General features: G+C 44.2%; 1 long non-coding RNA gene across 1 annotated transcript; it reads left to right on the top strand.

The window, feature by feature from the left end:
- Positions 1-11,368: 11,368 nt before the first annotated feature.
- On the top strand, positions 11,369-16,803 carry LOC113883764. The gene is made up of 3 exons (XR_003508735.1): positions 11,369-11,682; positions 12,872-12,965; positions 15,967-16,803. It is a non-coding gene; the product is annotated as an uncharacterized LOC113883764 (long non-coding RNA).
- Positions 16,804-17,440: the final 637 nt, after the last annotated feature.

The raw sequence follows: 17,440 nt of genomic DNA on the forward strand, positions 1-17,440 counted from the left end.
CTCCTTGCTCTCCCTCTATCTCTGGCAATCAAACCAGTCGATCCTAAAGGAAATCAACCCTGAATATTCATTGGAAGGACTGATGCTAAAGCTGAAGCTCCAATACTTTGGCCATCTGATGCAAAGAGCCACACACTGGAAAAGACCCTGATGTTGGCAAAGATTAAAGGCAGGAGGAAAATGGGATGACAGAGGATGAGATGGTTGGATGGCATCACCGACTCAATGGACATGATTTTGAGCAAACTCTATGAAACGGCGAAGGACAGGGGAGCCTGGTGTGCTGCAGTCCATGGGGTTGCAAAGAGTTGGACATGACTGAGCAACAGAACAACAACAATCTCTGGCAAATTCTTATAGATTCTTAACCATTTGGATTTTTTATTTTAGTTACAGAAAATCAAAGTTTCAGAAATCTTATTGCACCACAAGCACTACGATGGTTATAAATTAAAAAGGTAAAAAGCAAGTGTTGGTGAGAATGTGTACAAATTGGGTGGCTCATTCATGCTGGTGGGATTGTAAAGTAGTACAACCATCAGGGGAAATGTTTGGCAGCTCCTCTGCAAGGTCGGCATAGAATTACCACATGACTCAAGAATTGCACTCTTGGATAGATGTCTAAGAGAACTGAAAACAGTTTCTCAAATACATGTATCTTCATATCCATTGCAATGCTATTCCCCAAAGCAAAAGGGTGGGAACAAAATCAGTGGATGAATGGATAAACAAATTGTTGTGTGTCCATACAGGACTTATTTTTAAGGCACAACAAAAAAAGGTTTTCTTTTTTTTTAAATTGGGGTGTAGTTGCTTTACAATGCTGTGTTAGTTTCCGCTGTAGAGTGAAGTGAGCTAGCTGCATGTATACATATATCCCCTCCCTCTTGGGCCTCCCTCCCACCCCCAATCCCGCCCATCAAGGTGACCACAGAGCACCGAGCTGAGCTCCCTGTGCTGAACATAATGTGACAAAGAAACTAGATCCTGGTTTTAAAGAATAAAAGGGTTGAACAAAAAAGGTTGACAACAAAAAAAAAAAGAAAGAAAAAATTGTGACACATAAGATTCCTTTTGAACATTTGGGCCACCCTCTCCCTTTAGGGTACCTTGTGAACATGCATTAACCAGCCCTCTTAGAAGACATCAGAATGCCTGCTTCATGTCAAGAGCACTTTTCCCTGGTGCCAGCAAGATGACTCCTTAGAGACAGCAATCCCTTTAATCTTCTAAGGGTGCAGATCTGGGTTGCATAAACTGTCGATATGTCATTTGATATACAACCTTTTCACTCAAAAACTTACCTAACTTTGCTTTGACCTCAAATGTTCGGAACAGTCCTCAGAGCTTTCTGAAAGATTGTCTCTTGGGTTATAATCCTCAGATTGGCTCAAAGAAAGTGTTCTGTTTCTTTCTTAGATGGACTGTTAATTTTTTCATCCACAGATAGAATAGTTATTCAGCCATTGAAAGAGTGACGTACTGAATGCATGGTGCAAGAGGAATGAACCTTGAAAACCTAAATGAAAGAATCCAGACACAAAAGGCCACATATTACCTGAATCCATTTATATGAAACATCAGAAATAGACAAATCTATGAAGAGAGAACTTACATTGGTGGTTATCAGGGCCTGGGGCGAGGAGAGAGTGGGGAGAAAGTGTTTGATGGGCACAAATTTTATTTTGGTATAAGGGAAATGTTTTGGAGCAAGATAGAGCTGTTGGTAGCACAACTTTGTGAATGTGGTAAGTGATAATGAATTATTCACTTTAAAATGGTTGATTTTGTGTCATATGAATTTTACCTCAACTAAAATGTTCAAATCCCAGTGATGTACCCTAACAAGTATAAGGTAGGTCACGATGGTGCCTGCAAAGCCCAGTGGCTTTTTCCAGAGGCCCTGCGCACTGGCCAGCCCCCTGTTGACCAGACCAGGGTGAAACCTTGACCTTACAAGAAGAGGGACCCTAGTTGGGTCTGGGATTCAATCATTTCCTTATTATTAATAGCAGTAAAAAGTTGGCTTGATTTAGACCCTGTGTTTTGCAACTAAGAAATGAGAAGCACACTCAACAATGATGACGATGGATAAGATCAGCCGTTCTCACAGCGTGAAATGCCCTCTCTCCTGTTCTCCCTCTGGCCAAATGCATGACGAGATGGGTCAAGACAAGTTGAAGAAGCCACTCTTAGCCAGATGAGGAGGAGTCTTGAGATTCTACCCTGATTTTATCTACTATTTATTTATTTATTTATTTATTTTATCTACTATTTATTCTACTAAGATTTTATCTTGGGGATGATGAAGGTGGTTGTAAGGATTTGAACCACAGAGGAATGTTACAAGATCCATGTATTAGCAGGCTCTGTCGTGGTTTAAGAAGAGAATCACCAGGAGGGAGGTGGGAGGGGGGTCGGGACAGGGGGACACATGCACGCTTGTGGCTGGTTCATGTCAATGTATGGCAAAAAAAAAAAAAAAAAACAATATTGTAAAGTAATTAGCCTCCAATTATAATAAATAAATTAATTTCTTAGAAAAAGAGAATCACCTGGGTGAGGCCAGCATAGAGTCAAGCAAAACTTGTTAGGTAGTCACTGAAGCAATGAGGAGAGGCCAGTGCCTTGCCTTTCTTCTGCAATGTACCCCAGGACACTTGTTTTTTCCCTTCATCTCACACTTCCTGTTTCATTAATTCCCTTCTATATGATTGTCTGATATTTCCCTCTCTTCTCTGATTCCTCTTTTACTCCTTTTCATCACTTTCTGCTCTTCTGGAAACCCAAATGATTCTGATAGTAACATGTTTGAACCATCTGCAACATCCCCTAATATCTGACACCAAAAGTTCAGTGAATACCCAATATAGTCATGGGTAGAAGGAAGTACATATCATCTTTGTGGTCACAACTGGCTTTGCAGCATTTGGAACAAGAGTGGGAACGTGATGGGAAGTGTGGAAGGAAATATTTATCCCACAGGAAGATGACACAACCTGCAGAGTTATTTCAGAAAGCCCCTTGAATCTAAGCAAACAGGCAGAATTTGGAATCCCAAGTTCTGGCTCTGTGTTCTGGATTCATAGTTTAACTGCTTGGGCAGGACTCTTCTCCAGCCTGTCAAGTGGGAATTAAATAACCCCAATACTGTTTATGGGAGAAGGCAATGGCACCCCACTCCAGTACTCTTGCCTGGCAAATCCCATGGACGGAGGAGCCTGGTGGGCTGCAGTCCATGGGGTCGCTAGGAGTTGGACACGAAAGAGCAGCTTCACTTTCACTTTTCACTTTCATGCATTGGAGAAGGAAATGGCAACCCACTCTAGTGTTCTTGCCTGGAGAATCCCAGGGATGGGGGAGCCTGGTGGGCTGCCGTCTCTGGGGTCACACAGAGTCGGACACGACTGAAGCGACTTAGCAGCAGCAATACTGTTTTTTGTTTTTTGTGTTTGTTTTTTTTTTTTTTTTTTTGCAATACTGTTTATCTCAAAGAGTTTTCACAAGGATCAGTTAAGAGAGACATGAAGGAACTTTATATGGTGTGGTTGAGATGATGTTTAGTTGCTAAAATGTGTCCAATTCTTTGCAACCCCATGGACTATATGCTGCCAGGCTCCTCTGTCCATAGAATTTCCCAAGTAAGAATACTGGAAAAGTGAAAGAAAGAAAGTGAAGTTGCTCAGTCGTGTCCAACTCCTTGGGACCCAATGGTCTGTAGCCTACCAGGCTCCTAAATCCATGGGATTTTCCAGGCAAGAATACTGGAGTGGGTTGCCATTTCCTTCTCCAGGGGATCTTCCCAACCCAGGGATCAAACCCGGGTCTCCAGCATTGCAGATAGATGCTCTACCCTCTGAGCCACCAAGGAAACTCAAGAATACTGGAGTGGGTTTCTATTTCCTTCTGCAGAGGATCTTCCTGACCCCAGGGGAAGATCTCCTGCATTGGCAGGCAGATTCTTTACCACTGAGTCACCAGGGAAGCCCTTGGTAGAGATGTTAGCAGTTAGTTTATCAGAAAAGAGATTCTGGGATAGAGTAGAGAGTGAGCAAACGCTAAGGAAGTCCTCCTCCTCCTCTTTGCTGTAAAGTCTATAAAAGTGCCTCTGCTTCTGGGAGGGGGAGGGGATTTCTCTATGGGGCAATGTGTGTGGGTCTGAAAAAGCATTCTCCTACTTCAACCCAGCCATCTTGTCTCTGGTTTGGGTGCCTACCCTCTCAAAAGATCCAGGCTTTAGTGATAGTCCCACCCCCTCTACCCCCCAACACCCCACCTCCTCCCCTCCCCCAACACACGCACTGTATTCCTGGGCGAGGCTGAGCCTGGTTGAAGTTAACACCTTGGGCTCTAAAGCTAGATGATCTAAATTTGAATCCCAACTGCTTGAGTAGTTAGGGATGCATACTTGAGTGGTCACTTCACCTTTATGTGTCCCTTCTTGCTAATTTGTAGAAGAGGGGTCATAACAACACTTAGCTCATAGGGTTATGGGGTAAATTGAATATCTTAATGCAGGCCAAGTGCTCAGAACAGGAATTATTAGCTTTCCTTGCCTGAGGATAGGTCTCTCGGGGAGCAGGGGTGGGGGGCGGCGGTAGGTGGTATGCCCCTGTCTCTGCAATCTCAGTTGAGAAACTGAAGCAAAGCAGGTCTATATAGTCCTTGCCGCCCCTCCATGTCCTCAGCCTGCCTTTTCTCTGTGGAAAAACTTTAGCTAAAGAATAAGCTTAATCAGAGAACTGAGAAAATGCAGAAACAAAGGAAATCAGTGAAAGGAAACCAAATAATAATAGTGTGGTTATTATGCATTGTCTTTTCATACTGTTCATGGGGTTCTCAAGGCAAGGATACTGAAGTGGTTTGCCATTCCCTTCTCCAGTGGACCATGTTTTGTCAGAACTCTCTTCCATGACCTGTCCAGCTTGGGTGGCCCTACATGGCATGGCTCATAGTTTCATTGAACAACACAAGGCTGATGATGTGATCACTCACCTAGAGCCAGACATCCTGGAATGTGAAGTCAAGTGGGCCTTAGGAAGCATCACTATGAACAAAGCTAGTGGAGGTGATGGAATTCCAGTTGAGCTATTTCAAATCCTGAAAGATGATGCTGTGAAAGTGCTGCACTCAATATGCCAGCAAATTTGGAAAACTCAGCAGTGGCCACAGAACTGGAAAAGATTACTTTTCATTCCAATCCCAAAGAAAGGCAATGTCAAAAAATGGTCAAACTGCTACACACACTAGCCCTCATCTCACACACTAGCAAAGCAATGTTCAAAATTCCCCAAGCCAGGCTTCAACAGTACATGAACCATGAACTTCCAAATGTTCAAGCTGGATTTAGGAAAGGCAGAGGAATCAGAGATCAAATTGCCAACATCCACTGGATCATCGAAAAAGCAAGAGAGTTCCAGAAAAATGTCTACTTTTGCTTTATTGACTACACCAAAGCCTTAGACTGTGTGGATCACAACAAAGTGTGGAAAATTCTGAAAGAGATGGAATACCAGACCACCTGACATGCCTCCTGAGAAATCTGTATGCAGGTCAAGAAGCAACAGTTAGAACTGGACACAGAACAACAGACTGGTTCCAAATCGGGAAAGGAGTATGTCAAGGCTGTATATTGTCACCCTGCTTATTTAACTTATATGCAGAGTACATCATGAGAAATGCCGGGCTGGATGAAGCACAAGCTGGAATCAAGATTGCCTGGAGAAATATCAATAAGCCCATATACGCAGATGACACCACCCTTATGGCAGAAAGCAAAGAAGAACTAAAGAGCCTCTTGATGAAAGTGAAAGAGGAGAGTGAAAAAAAGCTGGCTTAAAACTCAACATTCAGAAAACTAAGATCATGGCATCTGGTCCCATCACTTCATGGCAAATAGATGGGGAAACAATGGAAACAGTGTCAGACTTTATTTTCTTGAGTGCCAAAATCATTGCAGATGGTGACTGCAGCCATGAAATTAAAAGACGCTTGCTCCTTGGAAGAAAAGCCATGACCAACCAAGATAGCATATTAAAAAGCAGAGACATTACTTTACCAACAAACGTGCATCTAGTCAAAGTTATGGTTTTTCCAGTAGTCATGTATGGATGTGAGAGTTGGACAATAAAGAAAACTGAGCACTGAAGAATTGATGCTTTTGAACTGTGATGTTGAAGAAGACTCTTGAGAGTCCCTTGGAAGCAAAGAGATCCAACCAGTCAATCCTAAAGGAAATCAGTCCTGAATACTCACTGGAAGGACTGATGCTGAGGCTGAAGCTCCAATTATTTGGCCACATGATGCAAAGAACCGAGTCATTGGAAAAGACCTGATGCTGGGAAAGATTGAAGGCGGAAGGAAAAGGGGACGACAGAGGATGAGATGGTTGGATGAAATCACTGACAAGACGGACATGAGTTTGAGTAAGCTGCAGGAGTTGGTGATGGACAGAAAAGCCTGGCGTGCTGTGGTCCACGGAGTCGCAAAGAGTAGGGCATGACTGAGCGACTGACCTGAACTGATTATGCATTGTCAAGAACCTTTAGTTCCTTTTCAAGGACTATAGATAAAATTCTGAGCCATATCTTGTGAGCTGTCTTGTAGATACTGAAACCCCCCCAGGTGGAAGAATTTAAGTACATGATGACTATGATGGAGCCACAACATAAGCTGCCACAATTCTGAGAGTTGGTCTCAAAGAAATGGAAACAAACAGACCCTGGATCTGAAGAGTAACTATATTTAAAACAATCAAGATGGAACTTCTCTGGTGGTCCCATGGTTAAGAATCTGTCTTGCAATGCTAGGGATATGGGTCCAGTCTCTGGTAGGGAACTAAGAACCTACATGCTGTGGAGCAACTAAGCCCGAACACCACAACTACTGAGCCTGAGAGCCACAACCAGAGAGTCCATGCACTGCAATGAAAGATCACAAAACAATGCAACAAAATCCTACATGCTGCAACTAAGACCCCCACACACAAAAAATCAAGATGACGTTGATCAGACCAGACCACCAATGATTAATTCAAGATGACTGTCAGAGCCAACTGTGCTGTTTCTGCAGGTAAAGCTTTTGTGCCCTGATTGTCCAGAGGTTGGGGGAGAGAGGAAGGAGTCAGCCTTTGGACAGGCATCTGCCTTCCCCCCACCCCCAGTTACCGGCATCCAAAATAAAGCAAGGCATACTTCCCATCAGCCTGGCCTCTTTGTTGGATTGGAGAAGGCGACGGCACCCCCTCCAGTACTCATGCCTGGAAAATCCCATGGACGGAGGAGCCTGGTAAGCTACAGTCCACGGGGTCTCAAAGAGTCCGACAGGACTGACCAACTTCACTTTCACTTTCCACTTTCATGCCTTGGAAAAGGAAATGGCAACCCACTCCAGTGTTCTTGCCTGGAGAATCCCAGGAATGGGGGAGCCTGGTGGGCTGCTGTCTATGGGGTCGCACAGAGTCGGACATGACTGAAGCAGCCACAGCAGCTTTATTGAATTTTGAGTAGCTAGCAGCTGGACTCCACTTTCAGTAACAAGGAGACCCAGAAAGTTTGTCTATTTCCATCTCCCAGCCACCAAAACTTAGCTATCACCTAATACCTCCAATGGCAAGATCAAGTTTTGCTGTCCTGAGAGAAATGAGGATATGGGAGCAGAGATATAACACAAGTACATGATCTTGCTTTCATTGTTTGCACACTCCAGAGTGTAACCTGTGAAATTTGAGTCTAACACATGAGTCACTCCAGACCAACACTGCCTCTCATATTGCGGGCGATTCGCTCAGCCAGCGGAAGTCAGGACTGACTTCCCAGAAGAGGAACCAACTGGGCTAACAAAATAGAAGGATGGGAATAGCAGACTGATGGGGCCTCTTGTATTGCCGAGTCTTCCCTGAGTGTGTTTTTTTTTCCTGAGTGTTATTTGATTTTCAACTTTGACTGATTGCCGACTGGTGAGAAAGAAGATAATCCACCTAGAGTTGGTGAGGATACTGTGTTCTCATGCCTGTGCAGTAAGTCTACCTTGGCTACTGTAACTGCCTGTTTATTTGTCTCTGAATAACGTCCGGATCTTAGTCACATCTGCTCCCTAAGCATTGAGAACAGAGCTTTGAAAGTACATGCCGAGGCCATTGGTACACAAGTGACTACACGAGAGGGTGCTCTTCACGCACACACGTCCTTCCTCACAGTCAGAACGGGAGTCTCTTCCCTTAGGTCTTACCAGCGGTGGAATGAAGGAGCACAAAGATCATGCCTTCTATTATTTCCCCTTGCAGAGCAAGGCCATTTGCCTTTGCTAGGATGTGGCTCTGGCCACGTTTTATTCCCAGGAAACGACTAGTCTACCTCTGTTGGGTTAGACTCCAACCAACTAGACTGGCCCTGAGGCGAAGAGGGCAGGTGATGGTTGTATAAGGCTTAGTGAGAAAGTCATCATAGCTGAGTATACGCTTTGTAGGAAGATAAAAGCGTATACTTCCTACAAGAGTTTTATTCTCAAGAAGAAGAAAGGCTGTGGGTTAGTTGAGTGTATTAAGTTGTCAGTAGTTATCAGATATCACCCTGGTTGTCCCTGTGGGATGTAGTTTGTGTACCTCTCAGTCAGGAACATAGAGGGGTGGGTCCTCATGACTTGCACCTGTCCTTGTTCCTGCTGAGGTGAGATGGAGTCCTTGGTTTTTGAGACCCATGGGGGAGCCCCTGGGCAGGGGTAGCCATGGAGATAGAGGCCAGAATTTTATGCAATTTGCAGTTGTAGCCTTGGGTGTCACTATTTCCCAAACTGACCTTCATCACAAAACAGCAAACATTAAATACTGGCATTACAGAGCAAATGACTTGCCACTTCCTCAAGAATATTGAAGTGAACATTGTGTGTGTTATTCAGTGAGTAGCCATTCCCTTCTCCAGGGGATCTTCCCAACCCAGCCATCAAACCCAGGTCTTCTGCATTGCAGGCAGATTCTTTACCACTGAGCCACCAGGGAAACCATTTCTCATATTAGCTTATTTATAACATGTTGTTTTGATCAATAGATGTTGGGAAGGCATTTGCAGTCACTGAGCCTCAGTTTCTACATCTATAACTGGGAATATTAGCATTAAGCTACTTAACAGTGCCCAGAGAAGGCACCAAGAGGTGGCAAAAACACATCAGAATTCTTGGGACTTTCTATCCTACTTTTCCTGAGGATCATCTTCCAGCTTCCCAGGTCTGTCCTTTGTTGATACTCAGGCTTGCTTCCATTTCTCTCCTTTGCTACCTCTCTGTAGGGCTCCATTTTCCCAGAAATTTCAGAGGTATGCCCCACACTGACCTTGGCTATGTGTCTCACTCCCTCCACTGGGAGGCCGCTCCCAAGGGAGGGGACTATGTGGATTTCTAGCCCACGGCCCAACACAGTATCCATACCTAATATTCACCTACTTGGCCTTGAGTCAATGGACAAACGAATAGATATATTCAGGCATTGTTTTACAGTGGCAGCTGTGGATTATAACAGGTGCGGAGTTGGTGAGGGACAGGGAGGCCTGGCGTGCTGCGATTCATGGGGTCGCAAAGAGTCGGACACAACTGAGCGACTGATCTGATCTGATCTGGGAGAAAGTCTGAACCAAAAGTTGACAGGCTATGATGGTAGAAATTTCATGCTGCGTGATAAGTTCCCAAGTAAATGAAAGAGGGCAGGAGACATAGTTGGGACGTACTGCAATTTACCAGCGAAATATCCACACACTCAGGTTGTCATCCAACAGCCCTGCAAACTCTCAGGCCAGAATGAGGGAAAGAGTAGGTGAAAGGTGAGTGCTACCTTCTGCAGATGAACTGAAAGTGAGAAAGGATAAACAGAGAGAGAAGTGCACAAACACAGCTTAAATGTCTTGTGTTTCTGTTAAGTTTAAGAATCTTTTAGATTTAGTTTTTCACATAATTCATGATTTCCCAGTCCAAGAAGTCCCAGGACATATGGGGTCAGAGTAATGACAATAAGGCCATGTAGTTTCCAGACCCTCAATCCTTGGGCTTCTCTCATCAGGAATGGAGTGAAGGCTGACAGATGACTGACTTCTAATATAATCCTCCTCCTTGCCATGTCCTCATGCCCCATTATATGGTCCCTATTTGTCACAAAGCAGGAAGCCATCTGCTCTGACCCTGCTTTGCCCCGTAGAAAAGCTTCATGTCATCTTTCTGGAGTCCTGTATGTGCCACATCACTTGTGGATAGAGAGGTGGAGTCCACGTGATGATCAGGCTGCTTTCTCCTCTTTACACCCATTGATCTTGGACTTGCAGCCTTTTCAGAGAGAGAGGCAACCGTTATTTGGTCTAGAATCCATGTAACATGCTGTCTACTGCAGACCCCTCTGAGGGCAGGACAGAAATCAGCCTGAATTGATACCACTGGTGCCGCCATCACCATCTCCTCCGTGTCCTGTGTCTCCTTCAGGAGCCCTCTCATCAACGGAATCCTGATGGATCCTCCTAAATGTACAGGGACAGTGACCAAAGGCCCAGCCAGGCCCTCTGATTGTGTTAACAATTCAAGAAGATGGTGTGGTCACCAAAGAACCACTTGAAAAGGACATGCAGCCACCCAGTGGTCTTACCTCCACCAACTCAAGTCCAACAACCTTTCTCATTCCCCCTTGGCAGGAAGCACTCTCTTGGTGCCAGAAGCACTCTCTTGGTGCCAGGGACAAGTGTGTCGTGTTAGTCCCTCAGTCATGTGACTGAGTAGCTCACCAGGCTCCTCTGTCCATGGAATGCTCCGGGCAAGAATACTGGAGTGGGTTGCCATTTCCTACTCCAAGGTATCTTTCCCAACCCAGGGATCAAGCCTGGGTCTCCTGCATTGTGGGTAGATTCTTTGCCATCTTAGCCACCAGGGAAACCCATGGACACGATGGTGACAAATACCTACACTCTGTCCATTATATAAATGTGGCAGGGGAACTAGGTGAGGAATCCAGCAATGGTGCTGGAGATAATAGAATTGTGTGCAGAGGACAGCAGTTTGCCAGGAGAGGAAGGGGTTATATCTGTTCAGTGGAGTTGGTCAGGAAAATCTAAAACACGGGATTCTGTCTGCACTGGGATTTGAAGGATGAGCAGGGGACTTATGAAAAAGGGGAGGCATTTCTAGGAAGGGGGAGCTGCATGAGCAAAGATCTTTAGACCTAGCTCACTGGAAGAATTTCAAGTATTTTAAAGCATGAGCACAGGGTAACTGAGCACAAATTATGAACATAAGAATAATTTAGAGGAGACATGGCCAACAGTTTTATGAGAGTTTCTGTAATGGTTGGGCTTACTGATGACACTGATTGAGTTGTTATTGAATTCCCACAGAACACAAAGTCAAATGAGTGTCTGTGATGCTCCGCCACCTGTCAAAGCAGAGAGGGTTCCTGCAGGTGGAGCCCAGGTGGCCCTTCTACTGGCTGCAGCTCCAGCCCCACCCCCTTCTCAGCGCTTAAACCTCCCAGCTTCACTGAGTCTCCGCTATCCAGGAAAGGAAGCTCCACATTCAAAGGCCTGCAAAGAATAGCACACACAGCTGAAAGGAAACTCAGAGGAGAGGATCTCAGCAAGAAGTTGCCATGGACCTAATCCCATACTTTTCCATGGAATCCTGGGTTCTCCTGGTTACCAGTCTGGTGCTCCTCTATTTGTGAGTAACTGTTCAGACTCCTCTCCTCTGTAATCTTGGACTTGGGGTGGTAATCAGGCCTCCCTTTCCCTGTCTGTTATGAAGATCAAAGTTAACAGATAGGATGTTATTAAAGCTTTAGAAACTACCAAAAATATTTCCCCTTTCTACCTAGAATGAGAATCTCAAAATCATGAGTCAAGTAATACATGTTGTTGTTCAATCTCTAAGTCGTGTCTGACTCTTTGCAACCCCATGAACTGCAGCACGCCAGGCTTCCCTGTCCTTCACTATCTGAGTTTGCTCAAACTCATGTCCAATGAGTCAGTGATGCCATCCAACCGTTTCATCCTTTCTCCCTCTTCTCCTCCTTCCCTCAATCTTTCCCACCATGAGAGTCTTTTCCAATGAGTCAACTCTTACCATCACGTGGCCAAAGTATTGGAGCTTCAGCTTCAACATCAGTCCTTCCAATGAATATTCAGGGTTGATTTCTTTTAGGATTGACTGGTTTGATCTCCTTGCTGTCCAAGGGACTCTCAAGAGTCTTCTCCAACACCACAGTTCGAAAGCATCAGTTCTTTGGCACTCGGCTTCTTTATGGTCCAAGTCTCACATCCATACATGACTACTGGAAAAACCATAGCTTTGACTACATGGACTTTTATTGGCAAAGTGATGTCTCAAGTGCGTGCACGCTTAGTCACTCAGTCATGTCTGACTCTGAAACCCCGTGGACTGCAGCCCGCCAGGCTCTTCTGTCCATAGGGATTCTCCAGGCAAGAATCCTGGAGTGGGTTGCCATGCCCTGGGCCAACAGATCCTCCCAACCCATGGATCAAACCCAGGTCTCCCACATGGCAGGCGGATTCTTTACTCATAAACATGAGTAATTCCCTGGAAGGATTCCTGCCTGAACCTCTCAGGACCACTCAAATTGGAAACATTTATCAAGTATCCATTTTAGGATTGGTCCCATGAAGACTTCAGCTGCTTTTAACTAATCATCATCACTTTCTGTGAGTCTCACAGTAGAGGTGGGAAAGGAGGTGATGAGTGAATGTAATATCAATTTTGGAGTTGCTGATCTTATTTATTGCCTACATGTTACCTCCCTAAGTTGACAGTTCCAGTTCTGAATCAGCGACTGGCAGCTCCAGCACCAATAGTCCACAATTCCTGTGACCTGGTTTTCTGTTTCACTTTATAGATGCTGGACTTATTCACATGGATTTTTTAAGAAGCTGGGGATTCCTGGACCAAAACCTCTGCCTTATTTTGGAAATATTCTGTCCTACAAAAAGGTGCGTGCTATTTGAGCTCCAGCTTTGCTTCTTATGGTTGCAAATCTCAGGTGAGTTCCATAATAAAAATTCCCCTTCTTAAGAAGAAGGTATGAGGTTTCAAGCTCTCTAGAAATGGCATCATAGGCTCTACTCAACACGTGGCCAAGGTTATCCCATGGCCCCACTGCCAACTGCTAAGCACTTCAGGTTTGCCTCCCCAGACAGCTGAGTTCTCTGATTCAGCACAGGACTTGATTTCCATCTTGTGAGTGTTGTGAAGAGGGTTTTCTTTCTGCCAGATTCAGATTCTCAGGAAGGCACAATCCCCCTTAGGAGAAAAGAATGAGGGGGGTGCCCAGTCATGACTCGTTAAGCTGAGTACACTGGAGTCAGACTTTTCTGTTGCCAGCATATGCTGTGGGTTCCCCTTTTTAAAAATTCCTTCTGGATTGATTGGAAACTTCACTTTCTAAGACAACCCTCATACTCACCCTTGAGTAATTGGCACATACGTGTATTCCCTCAAGAACTGCTAACACCAGCAGTTATTTCCATACACTTCTTGTAACTGGTGACCACTGAGGGGATTTGAGAGCTGAAACAAGAACTTCCTGCTGTACTTCTGTGCCTTCAAAGCAGACTCCTCTTGTGTGGGTCTTTGCAGAGTGAGTGAGTGAGCATCTAACAGAGACAAGATGATGGCTGTCTTCGACTTCAGATATTTATCTACTAAATAAATTGGTTTTAAAAAATAAGGCAGAATCACTTATATAAAATCACTAGAAAGGACGTGATTTGGCAAAATTATTAAAATTTTAACTGAAAGGAATGTACCAGGTGGCAAATGGACTGTGAATTCTAACCAAGCCTTGATATTCATCCAGCTCTGATGCCTCCCCCAGGGCCCAGCCCCTGAACTGAAGGTTGTGAGCTGTGTCCAGATGTTCAGAGGCAGAGCCCTGTGTGCAGGCTGCTCTCTGTCTCAGATTTCCTGTCCCACAGACACAAGGCTTATTTCTCAGATCCTGATTCTCCCAACTGAGCTCTTCACTGTCTCATTACTGCCTCAGAACTTCCTGAACCTTCTTTCCCTCTGAAGAAGTCATAATTTCCTCTCCACCTTTCCCAGACAAACTTCTTTAGTAGATGCACCCCAAACCCACATTTCTGAAACTTTTTTTTTTGCATAGTTAAACCATCAGATATCACAGCATAAACTTAGCTACAGGAAGTTTTGTTTTGGGGTTTTTTTTTTTTTTCACTTTCTACTTTATATTTTGATTCTTTTAAATATAAATTTATTTATTTTAATTGGAGGCTAATTACTTTACAATATTGTAGTGGTTTTGCCGTACATTGACATGAATCCTCCACGGTGTACATGTGTTCCCCATCCTGGACGCCCCCCACCTCCCTCTCCGTCCCATCCCTCTGGGTCATCCCAGTGCACCAGCCCCGAGCACCCTGTCTCATGCACCGAACCTGGACTGGTGATCCGTTTCACATATGATAATATACATGTTTCAATGCCATTCTCCCAAATCATCCCACCCTCGCCCTCTCCCACAGAGTCCAAAAGACTGTTCTATACAATAGACTCCAGTTTCATCCACCTCATTAGAACTGATTCAAATGTATTCTCTTTAATGACTGAGTAATATTCCATTGTGTATATGCACCACAGCTTTCTTATCCATTCGTCTACTGATGGACATTTAGGCTGCTCACAGAAGTGAGAACTCAGGGCACGTGTTTTCATTGCACTGTCCTTTGTCCTTTGTCCTGTGTGTGGTTGTGGCATCTCCCCATCTTTTCCACGTTGAGCTGGAAAACTAGAAAGTGAGTCCACTTTGAAATTCATTCATTCACTCTCTCTCTTGAACTGAGAGCATATGTTGAGTGATAAAGAGAGAGAGTGAATGAATGAATTTCAAAGTGGACTCGCTTTCTAGTTTTCCAGCTCAACATGGAAAAGATGGGGAGATGCCACAACCACACACAGGACAAAGGACAAAGGACAGTGCAATGAAAACACGTGCCCTGAGTTCTCACTTCTGTAAGCAACCTAGATGTCCATCGACTCAACATATGCTCTGCTGCTGCTGCTGCTAAGTCGCTTCAGTCATGTCTGACTCTGTGCGACCCCATAGACGGCAGCCCACCAGGCTCCCCCACCCCCGGGATTCTCCAGGCAAGAACACTGGAGTGGGTTGCCATTTCCTTCTCCAATGCATGAAAATGAAAAGTGAAAGTGAAGTTGCTGAGTCTTGTCTGACTCTTAGCGACCCCAGGGACTGCGGCCCACCAGGCTCTTCGGTCCATGGGATTTTCCAGGCAAGACTGCTGGAGGGAGGTGCCGTTGCCGTCTCCGCAACATACGCTCTAGATGCTTTTAAATCTGCTAGACACTAGAGATTATTGGCACTTTATCTTACTAATTCTGCTAGAATTCTAGAAAGGACTCATTAGATAAATGAAAAGGCTGCTTAGCTTGGAGATGAAAGTGTGTATAGGAAACTCTTCCCTCAGCTTCAGTTTTCTCACATGTCCATGGAGAATTAGAGGGTTATGAACTTGTGTACAAGAAAAAGCCTTCAGAAAGACAAGCAGTAATTAGTATTCATTGACAAGGGTAGGTGGTTAGTATCTACACTACTCACAGAAAATTTGAGTGATTTTTAAATTCTCTGTTTCAAATATCTCCTCTATTTTTGTCTCCTCTACCCTAAGATATCTCTTAGGAATAAGAGTTTCCTTGCATTTGCCAGTGGAAAATAGTAAGCCTGATTTCACGGGATTCAAGTCATTTTTATCCCAATTTGTGGTAGTGTTCAGTACATTTGGAGAAGGCAATGGCACCCCACTCCAGTACTCTTGCCTGGAAAATCCCATGGACGGAAGAGCCTGGTAGGCTGCAGTCCATGGGATGGATAAGAGTCGGACACGACTGAGCGACTTCACTTCACTTCACTTCACTTCAGTACGTTTAAACTAATAACCTAATTTTTTTCTCTTTCAGGATATTTGGGATTTTGACAATCAATGTTTTAAAAAGTATGGGAAAACAAGGGGGTAAGTATTCTGGAAATTTCCATTGGATAGACTTGTTATGATGAGGATCCTGTCCTTCTGTGGCATGGAGGACAATCTCAGTCCATAGCTCTTGAGATAAAGCCATCTGTTGCAAAGCTTTGGAAGCTTATTCTTTCTATGAGGAAGATGTCACCAGGTATCCAGCTCTGTAGTCTGAGTCAGGCCTGGGGAGCTTCAGGTCATCACTTTGCTCCAGGCTTTGAGGCCCAGAGACTCCTAGCATCACTTTATGCCCAGTATCTTGCTTTCTCCCCTTCTCCATTTTTCCTTCCTTGGGGAACCTATAATTGCATAAAATGCATTATTCTAGAACATTCTAATATGTGCTTACAAGTGCATTTTTTACCCTTTCCCACATTATTCACTTTTAACTGAAAGCCAAAATTCCTTTATATAAACTTTGGATTTAATATATCCTTTTCAAAGAAGGACTAGGGGTAATGCATGACAAGAAAAGGAAACCATTTCTGATCAGCTTTTAAAACATTTCTCTGGTTTTTGTTGTTTTTAAGTCAAAACTTTTCAATCTAAGTGTATAGAAGTATTGCTTTAACAACTCTATCCTTCTGACTTTGAAGAGATGTGGGATATTTCTAACCCAGAGTGTTTCCAGTGGGCTGATAGACTTGATTTTATAGAGTGGCCCCAGCTGATTGCAGTGGCTGGTCCCTTTTACAGCTGATGGAGGTTTGGTGAGAGCAGAAGAGAGTTACCATGGAGAAGGCAATGGCACCCCACTCCAGCACTCTTGCCTGGAAAATCCCATGGATGGAGGAGCCTGGTAGGCTGCAGTCCATGGGGTCGCTAAGAGTCGGACACGACTAAGCGACTTCACTTTCATTTTTCACTTTCATGTATTGGAGAAGGAAATGGCAACCCACTCCAGTGTTCTTGCCTGGAGAATCCCAGGGACGGGGGAGCCTGGTGGGCTGCCGTCTATGGGGTCGCACAGAATCAGACACAACTGAAGCGACTTAGCAGCAGCAGCAGCAAGGTAGAGAAAATAGTGTAAAGATTCTTTCTGCTCAAGATAACTTAACTCTTTCCTAATGTATTGGCAGCATTCTTTAATACAATGCTTAGTGGTAGCAGTAATTGTGAGCTTTGTATCTTTAGTTTTGGGAATGTTTCTAATGTTTTTTTTTTTTCCCATTAAAATGTATGTTTGTGGTAGGTTTGGGGATTATACCTTTCATGTTGATGTATGGCAAAACCAATACAATATTGTAAAGTAAAAAATATATATATATCGTTTTCAAAAAAAAAAAATCATTAATGATGAGAGTACCCTGTATTCAATCCAGGCTTGAATACAGGGTACAGTTCAATCCAATTATGTAAAAAGTTTTTACATAATTTTTTTAAATTGAGATAAAATACCCATAACATAAAACTTACCA

This window comes from Bos indicus x Bos taurus, chromosome 25 (assembly GCF_003369695.1).
Source record: "Bos indicus x Bos taurus breed Angus x Brahman F1 hybrid chromosome 25, Bos_hybrid_MaternalHap_v2.0, whole genome shotgun sequence".
NCBI classification, from domain to species: Eukaryota; Metazoa; Chordata; class Mammalia; order Artiodactyla; family Bovidae; genus Bos; species Bos indicus x Bos taurus.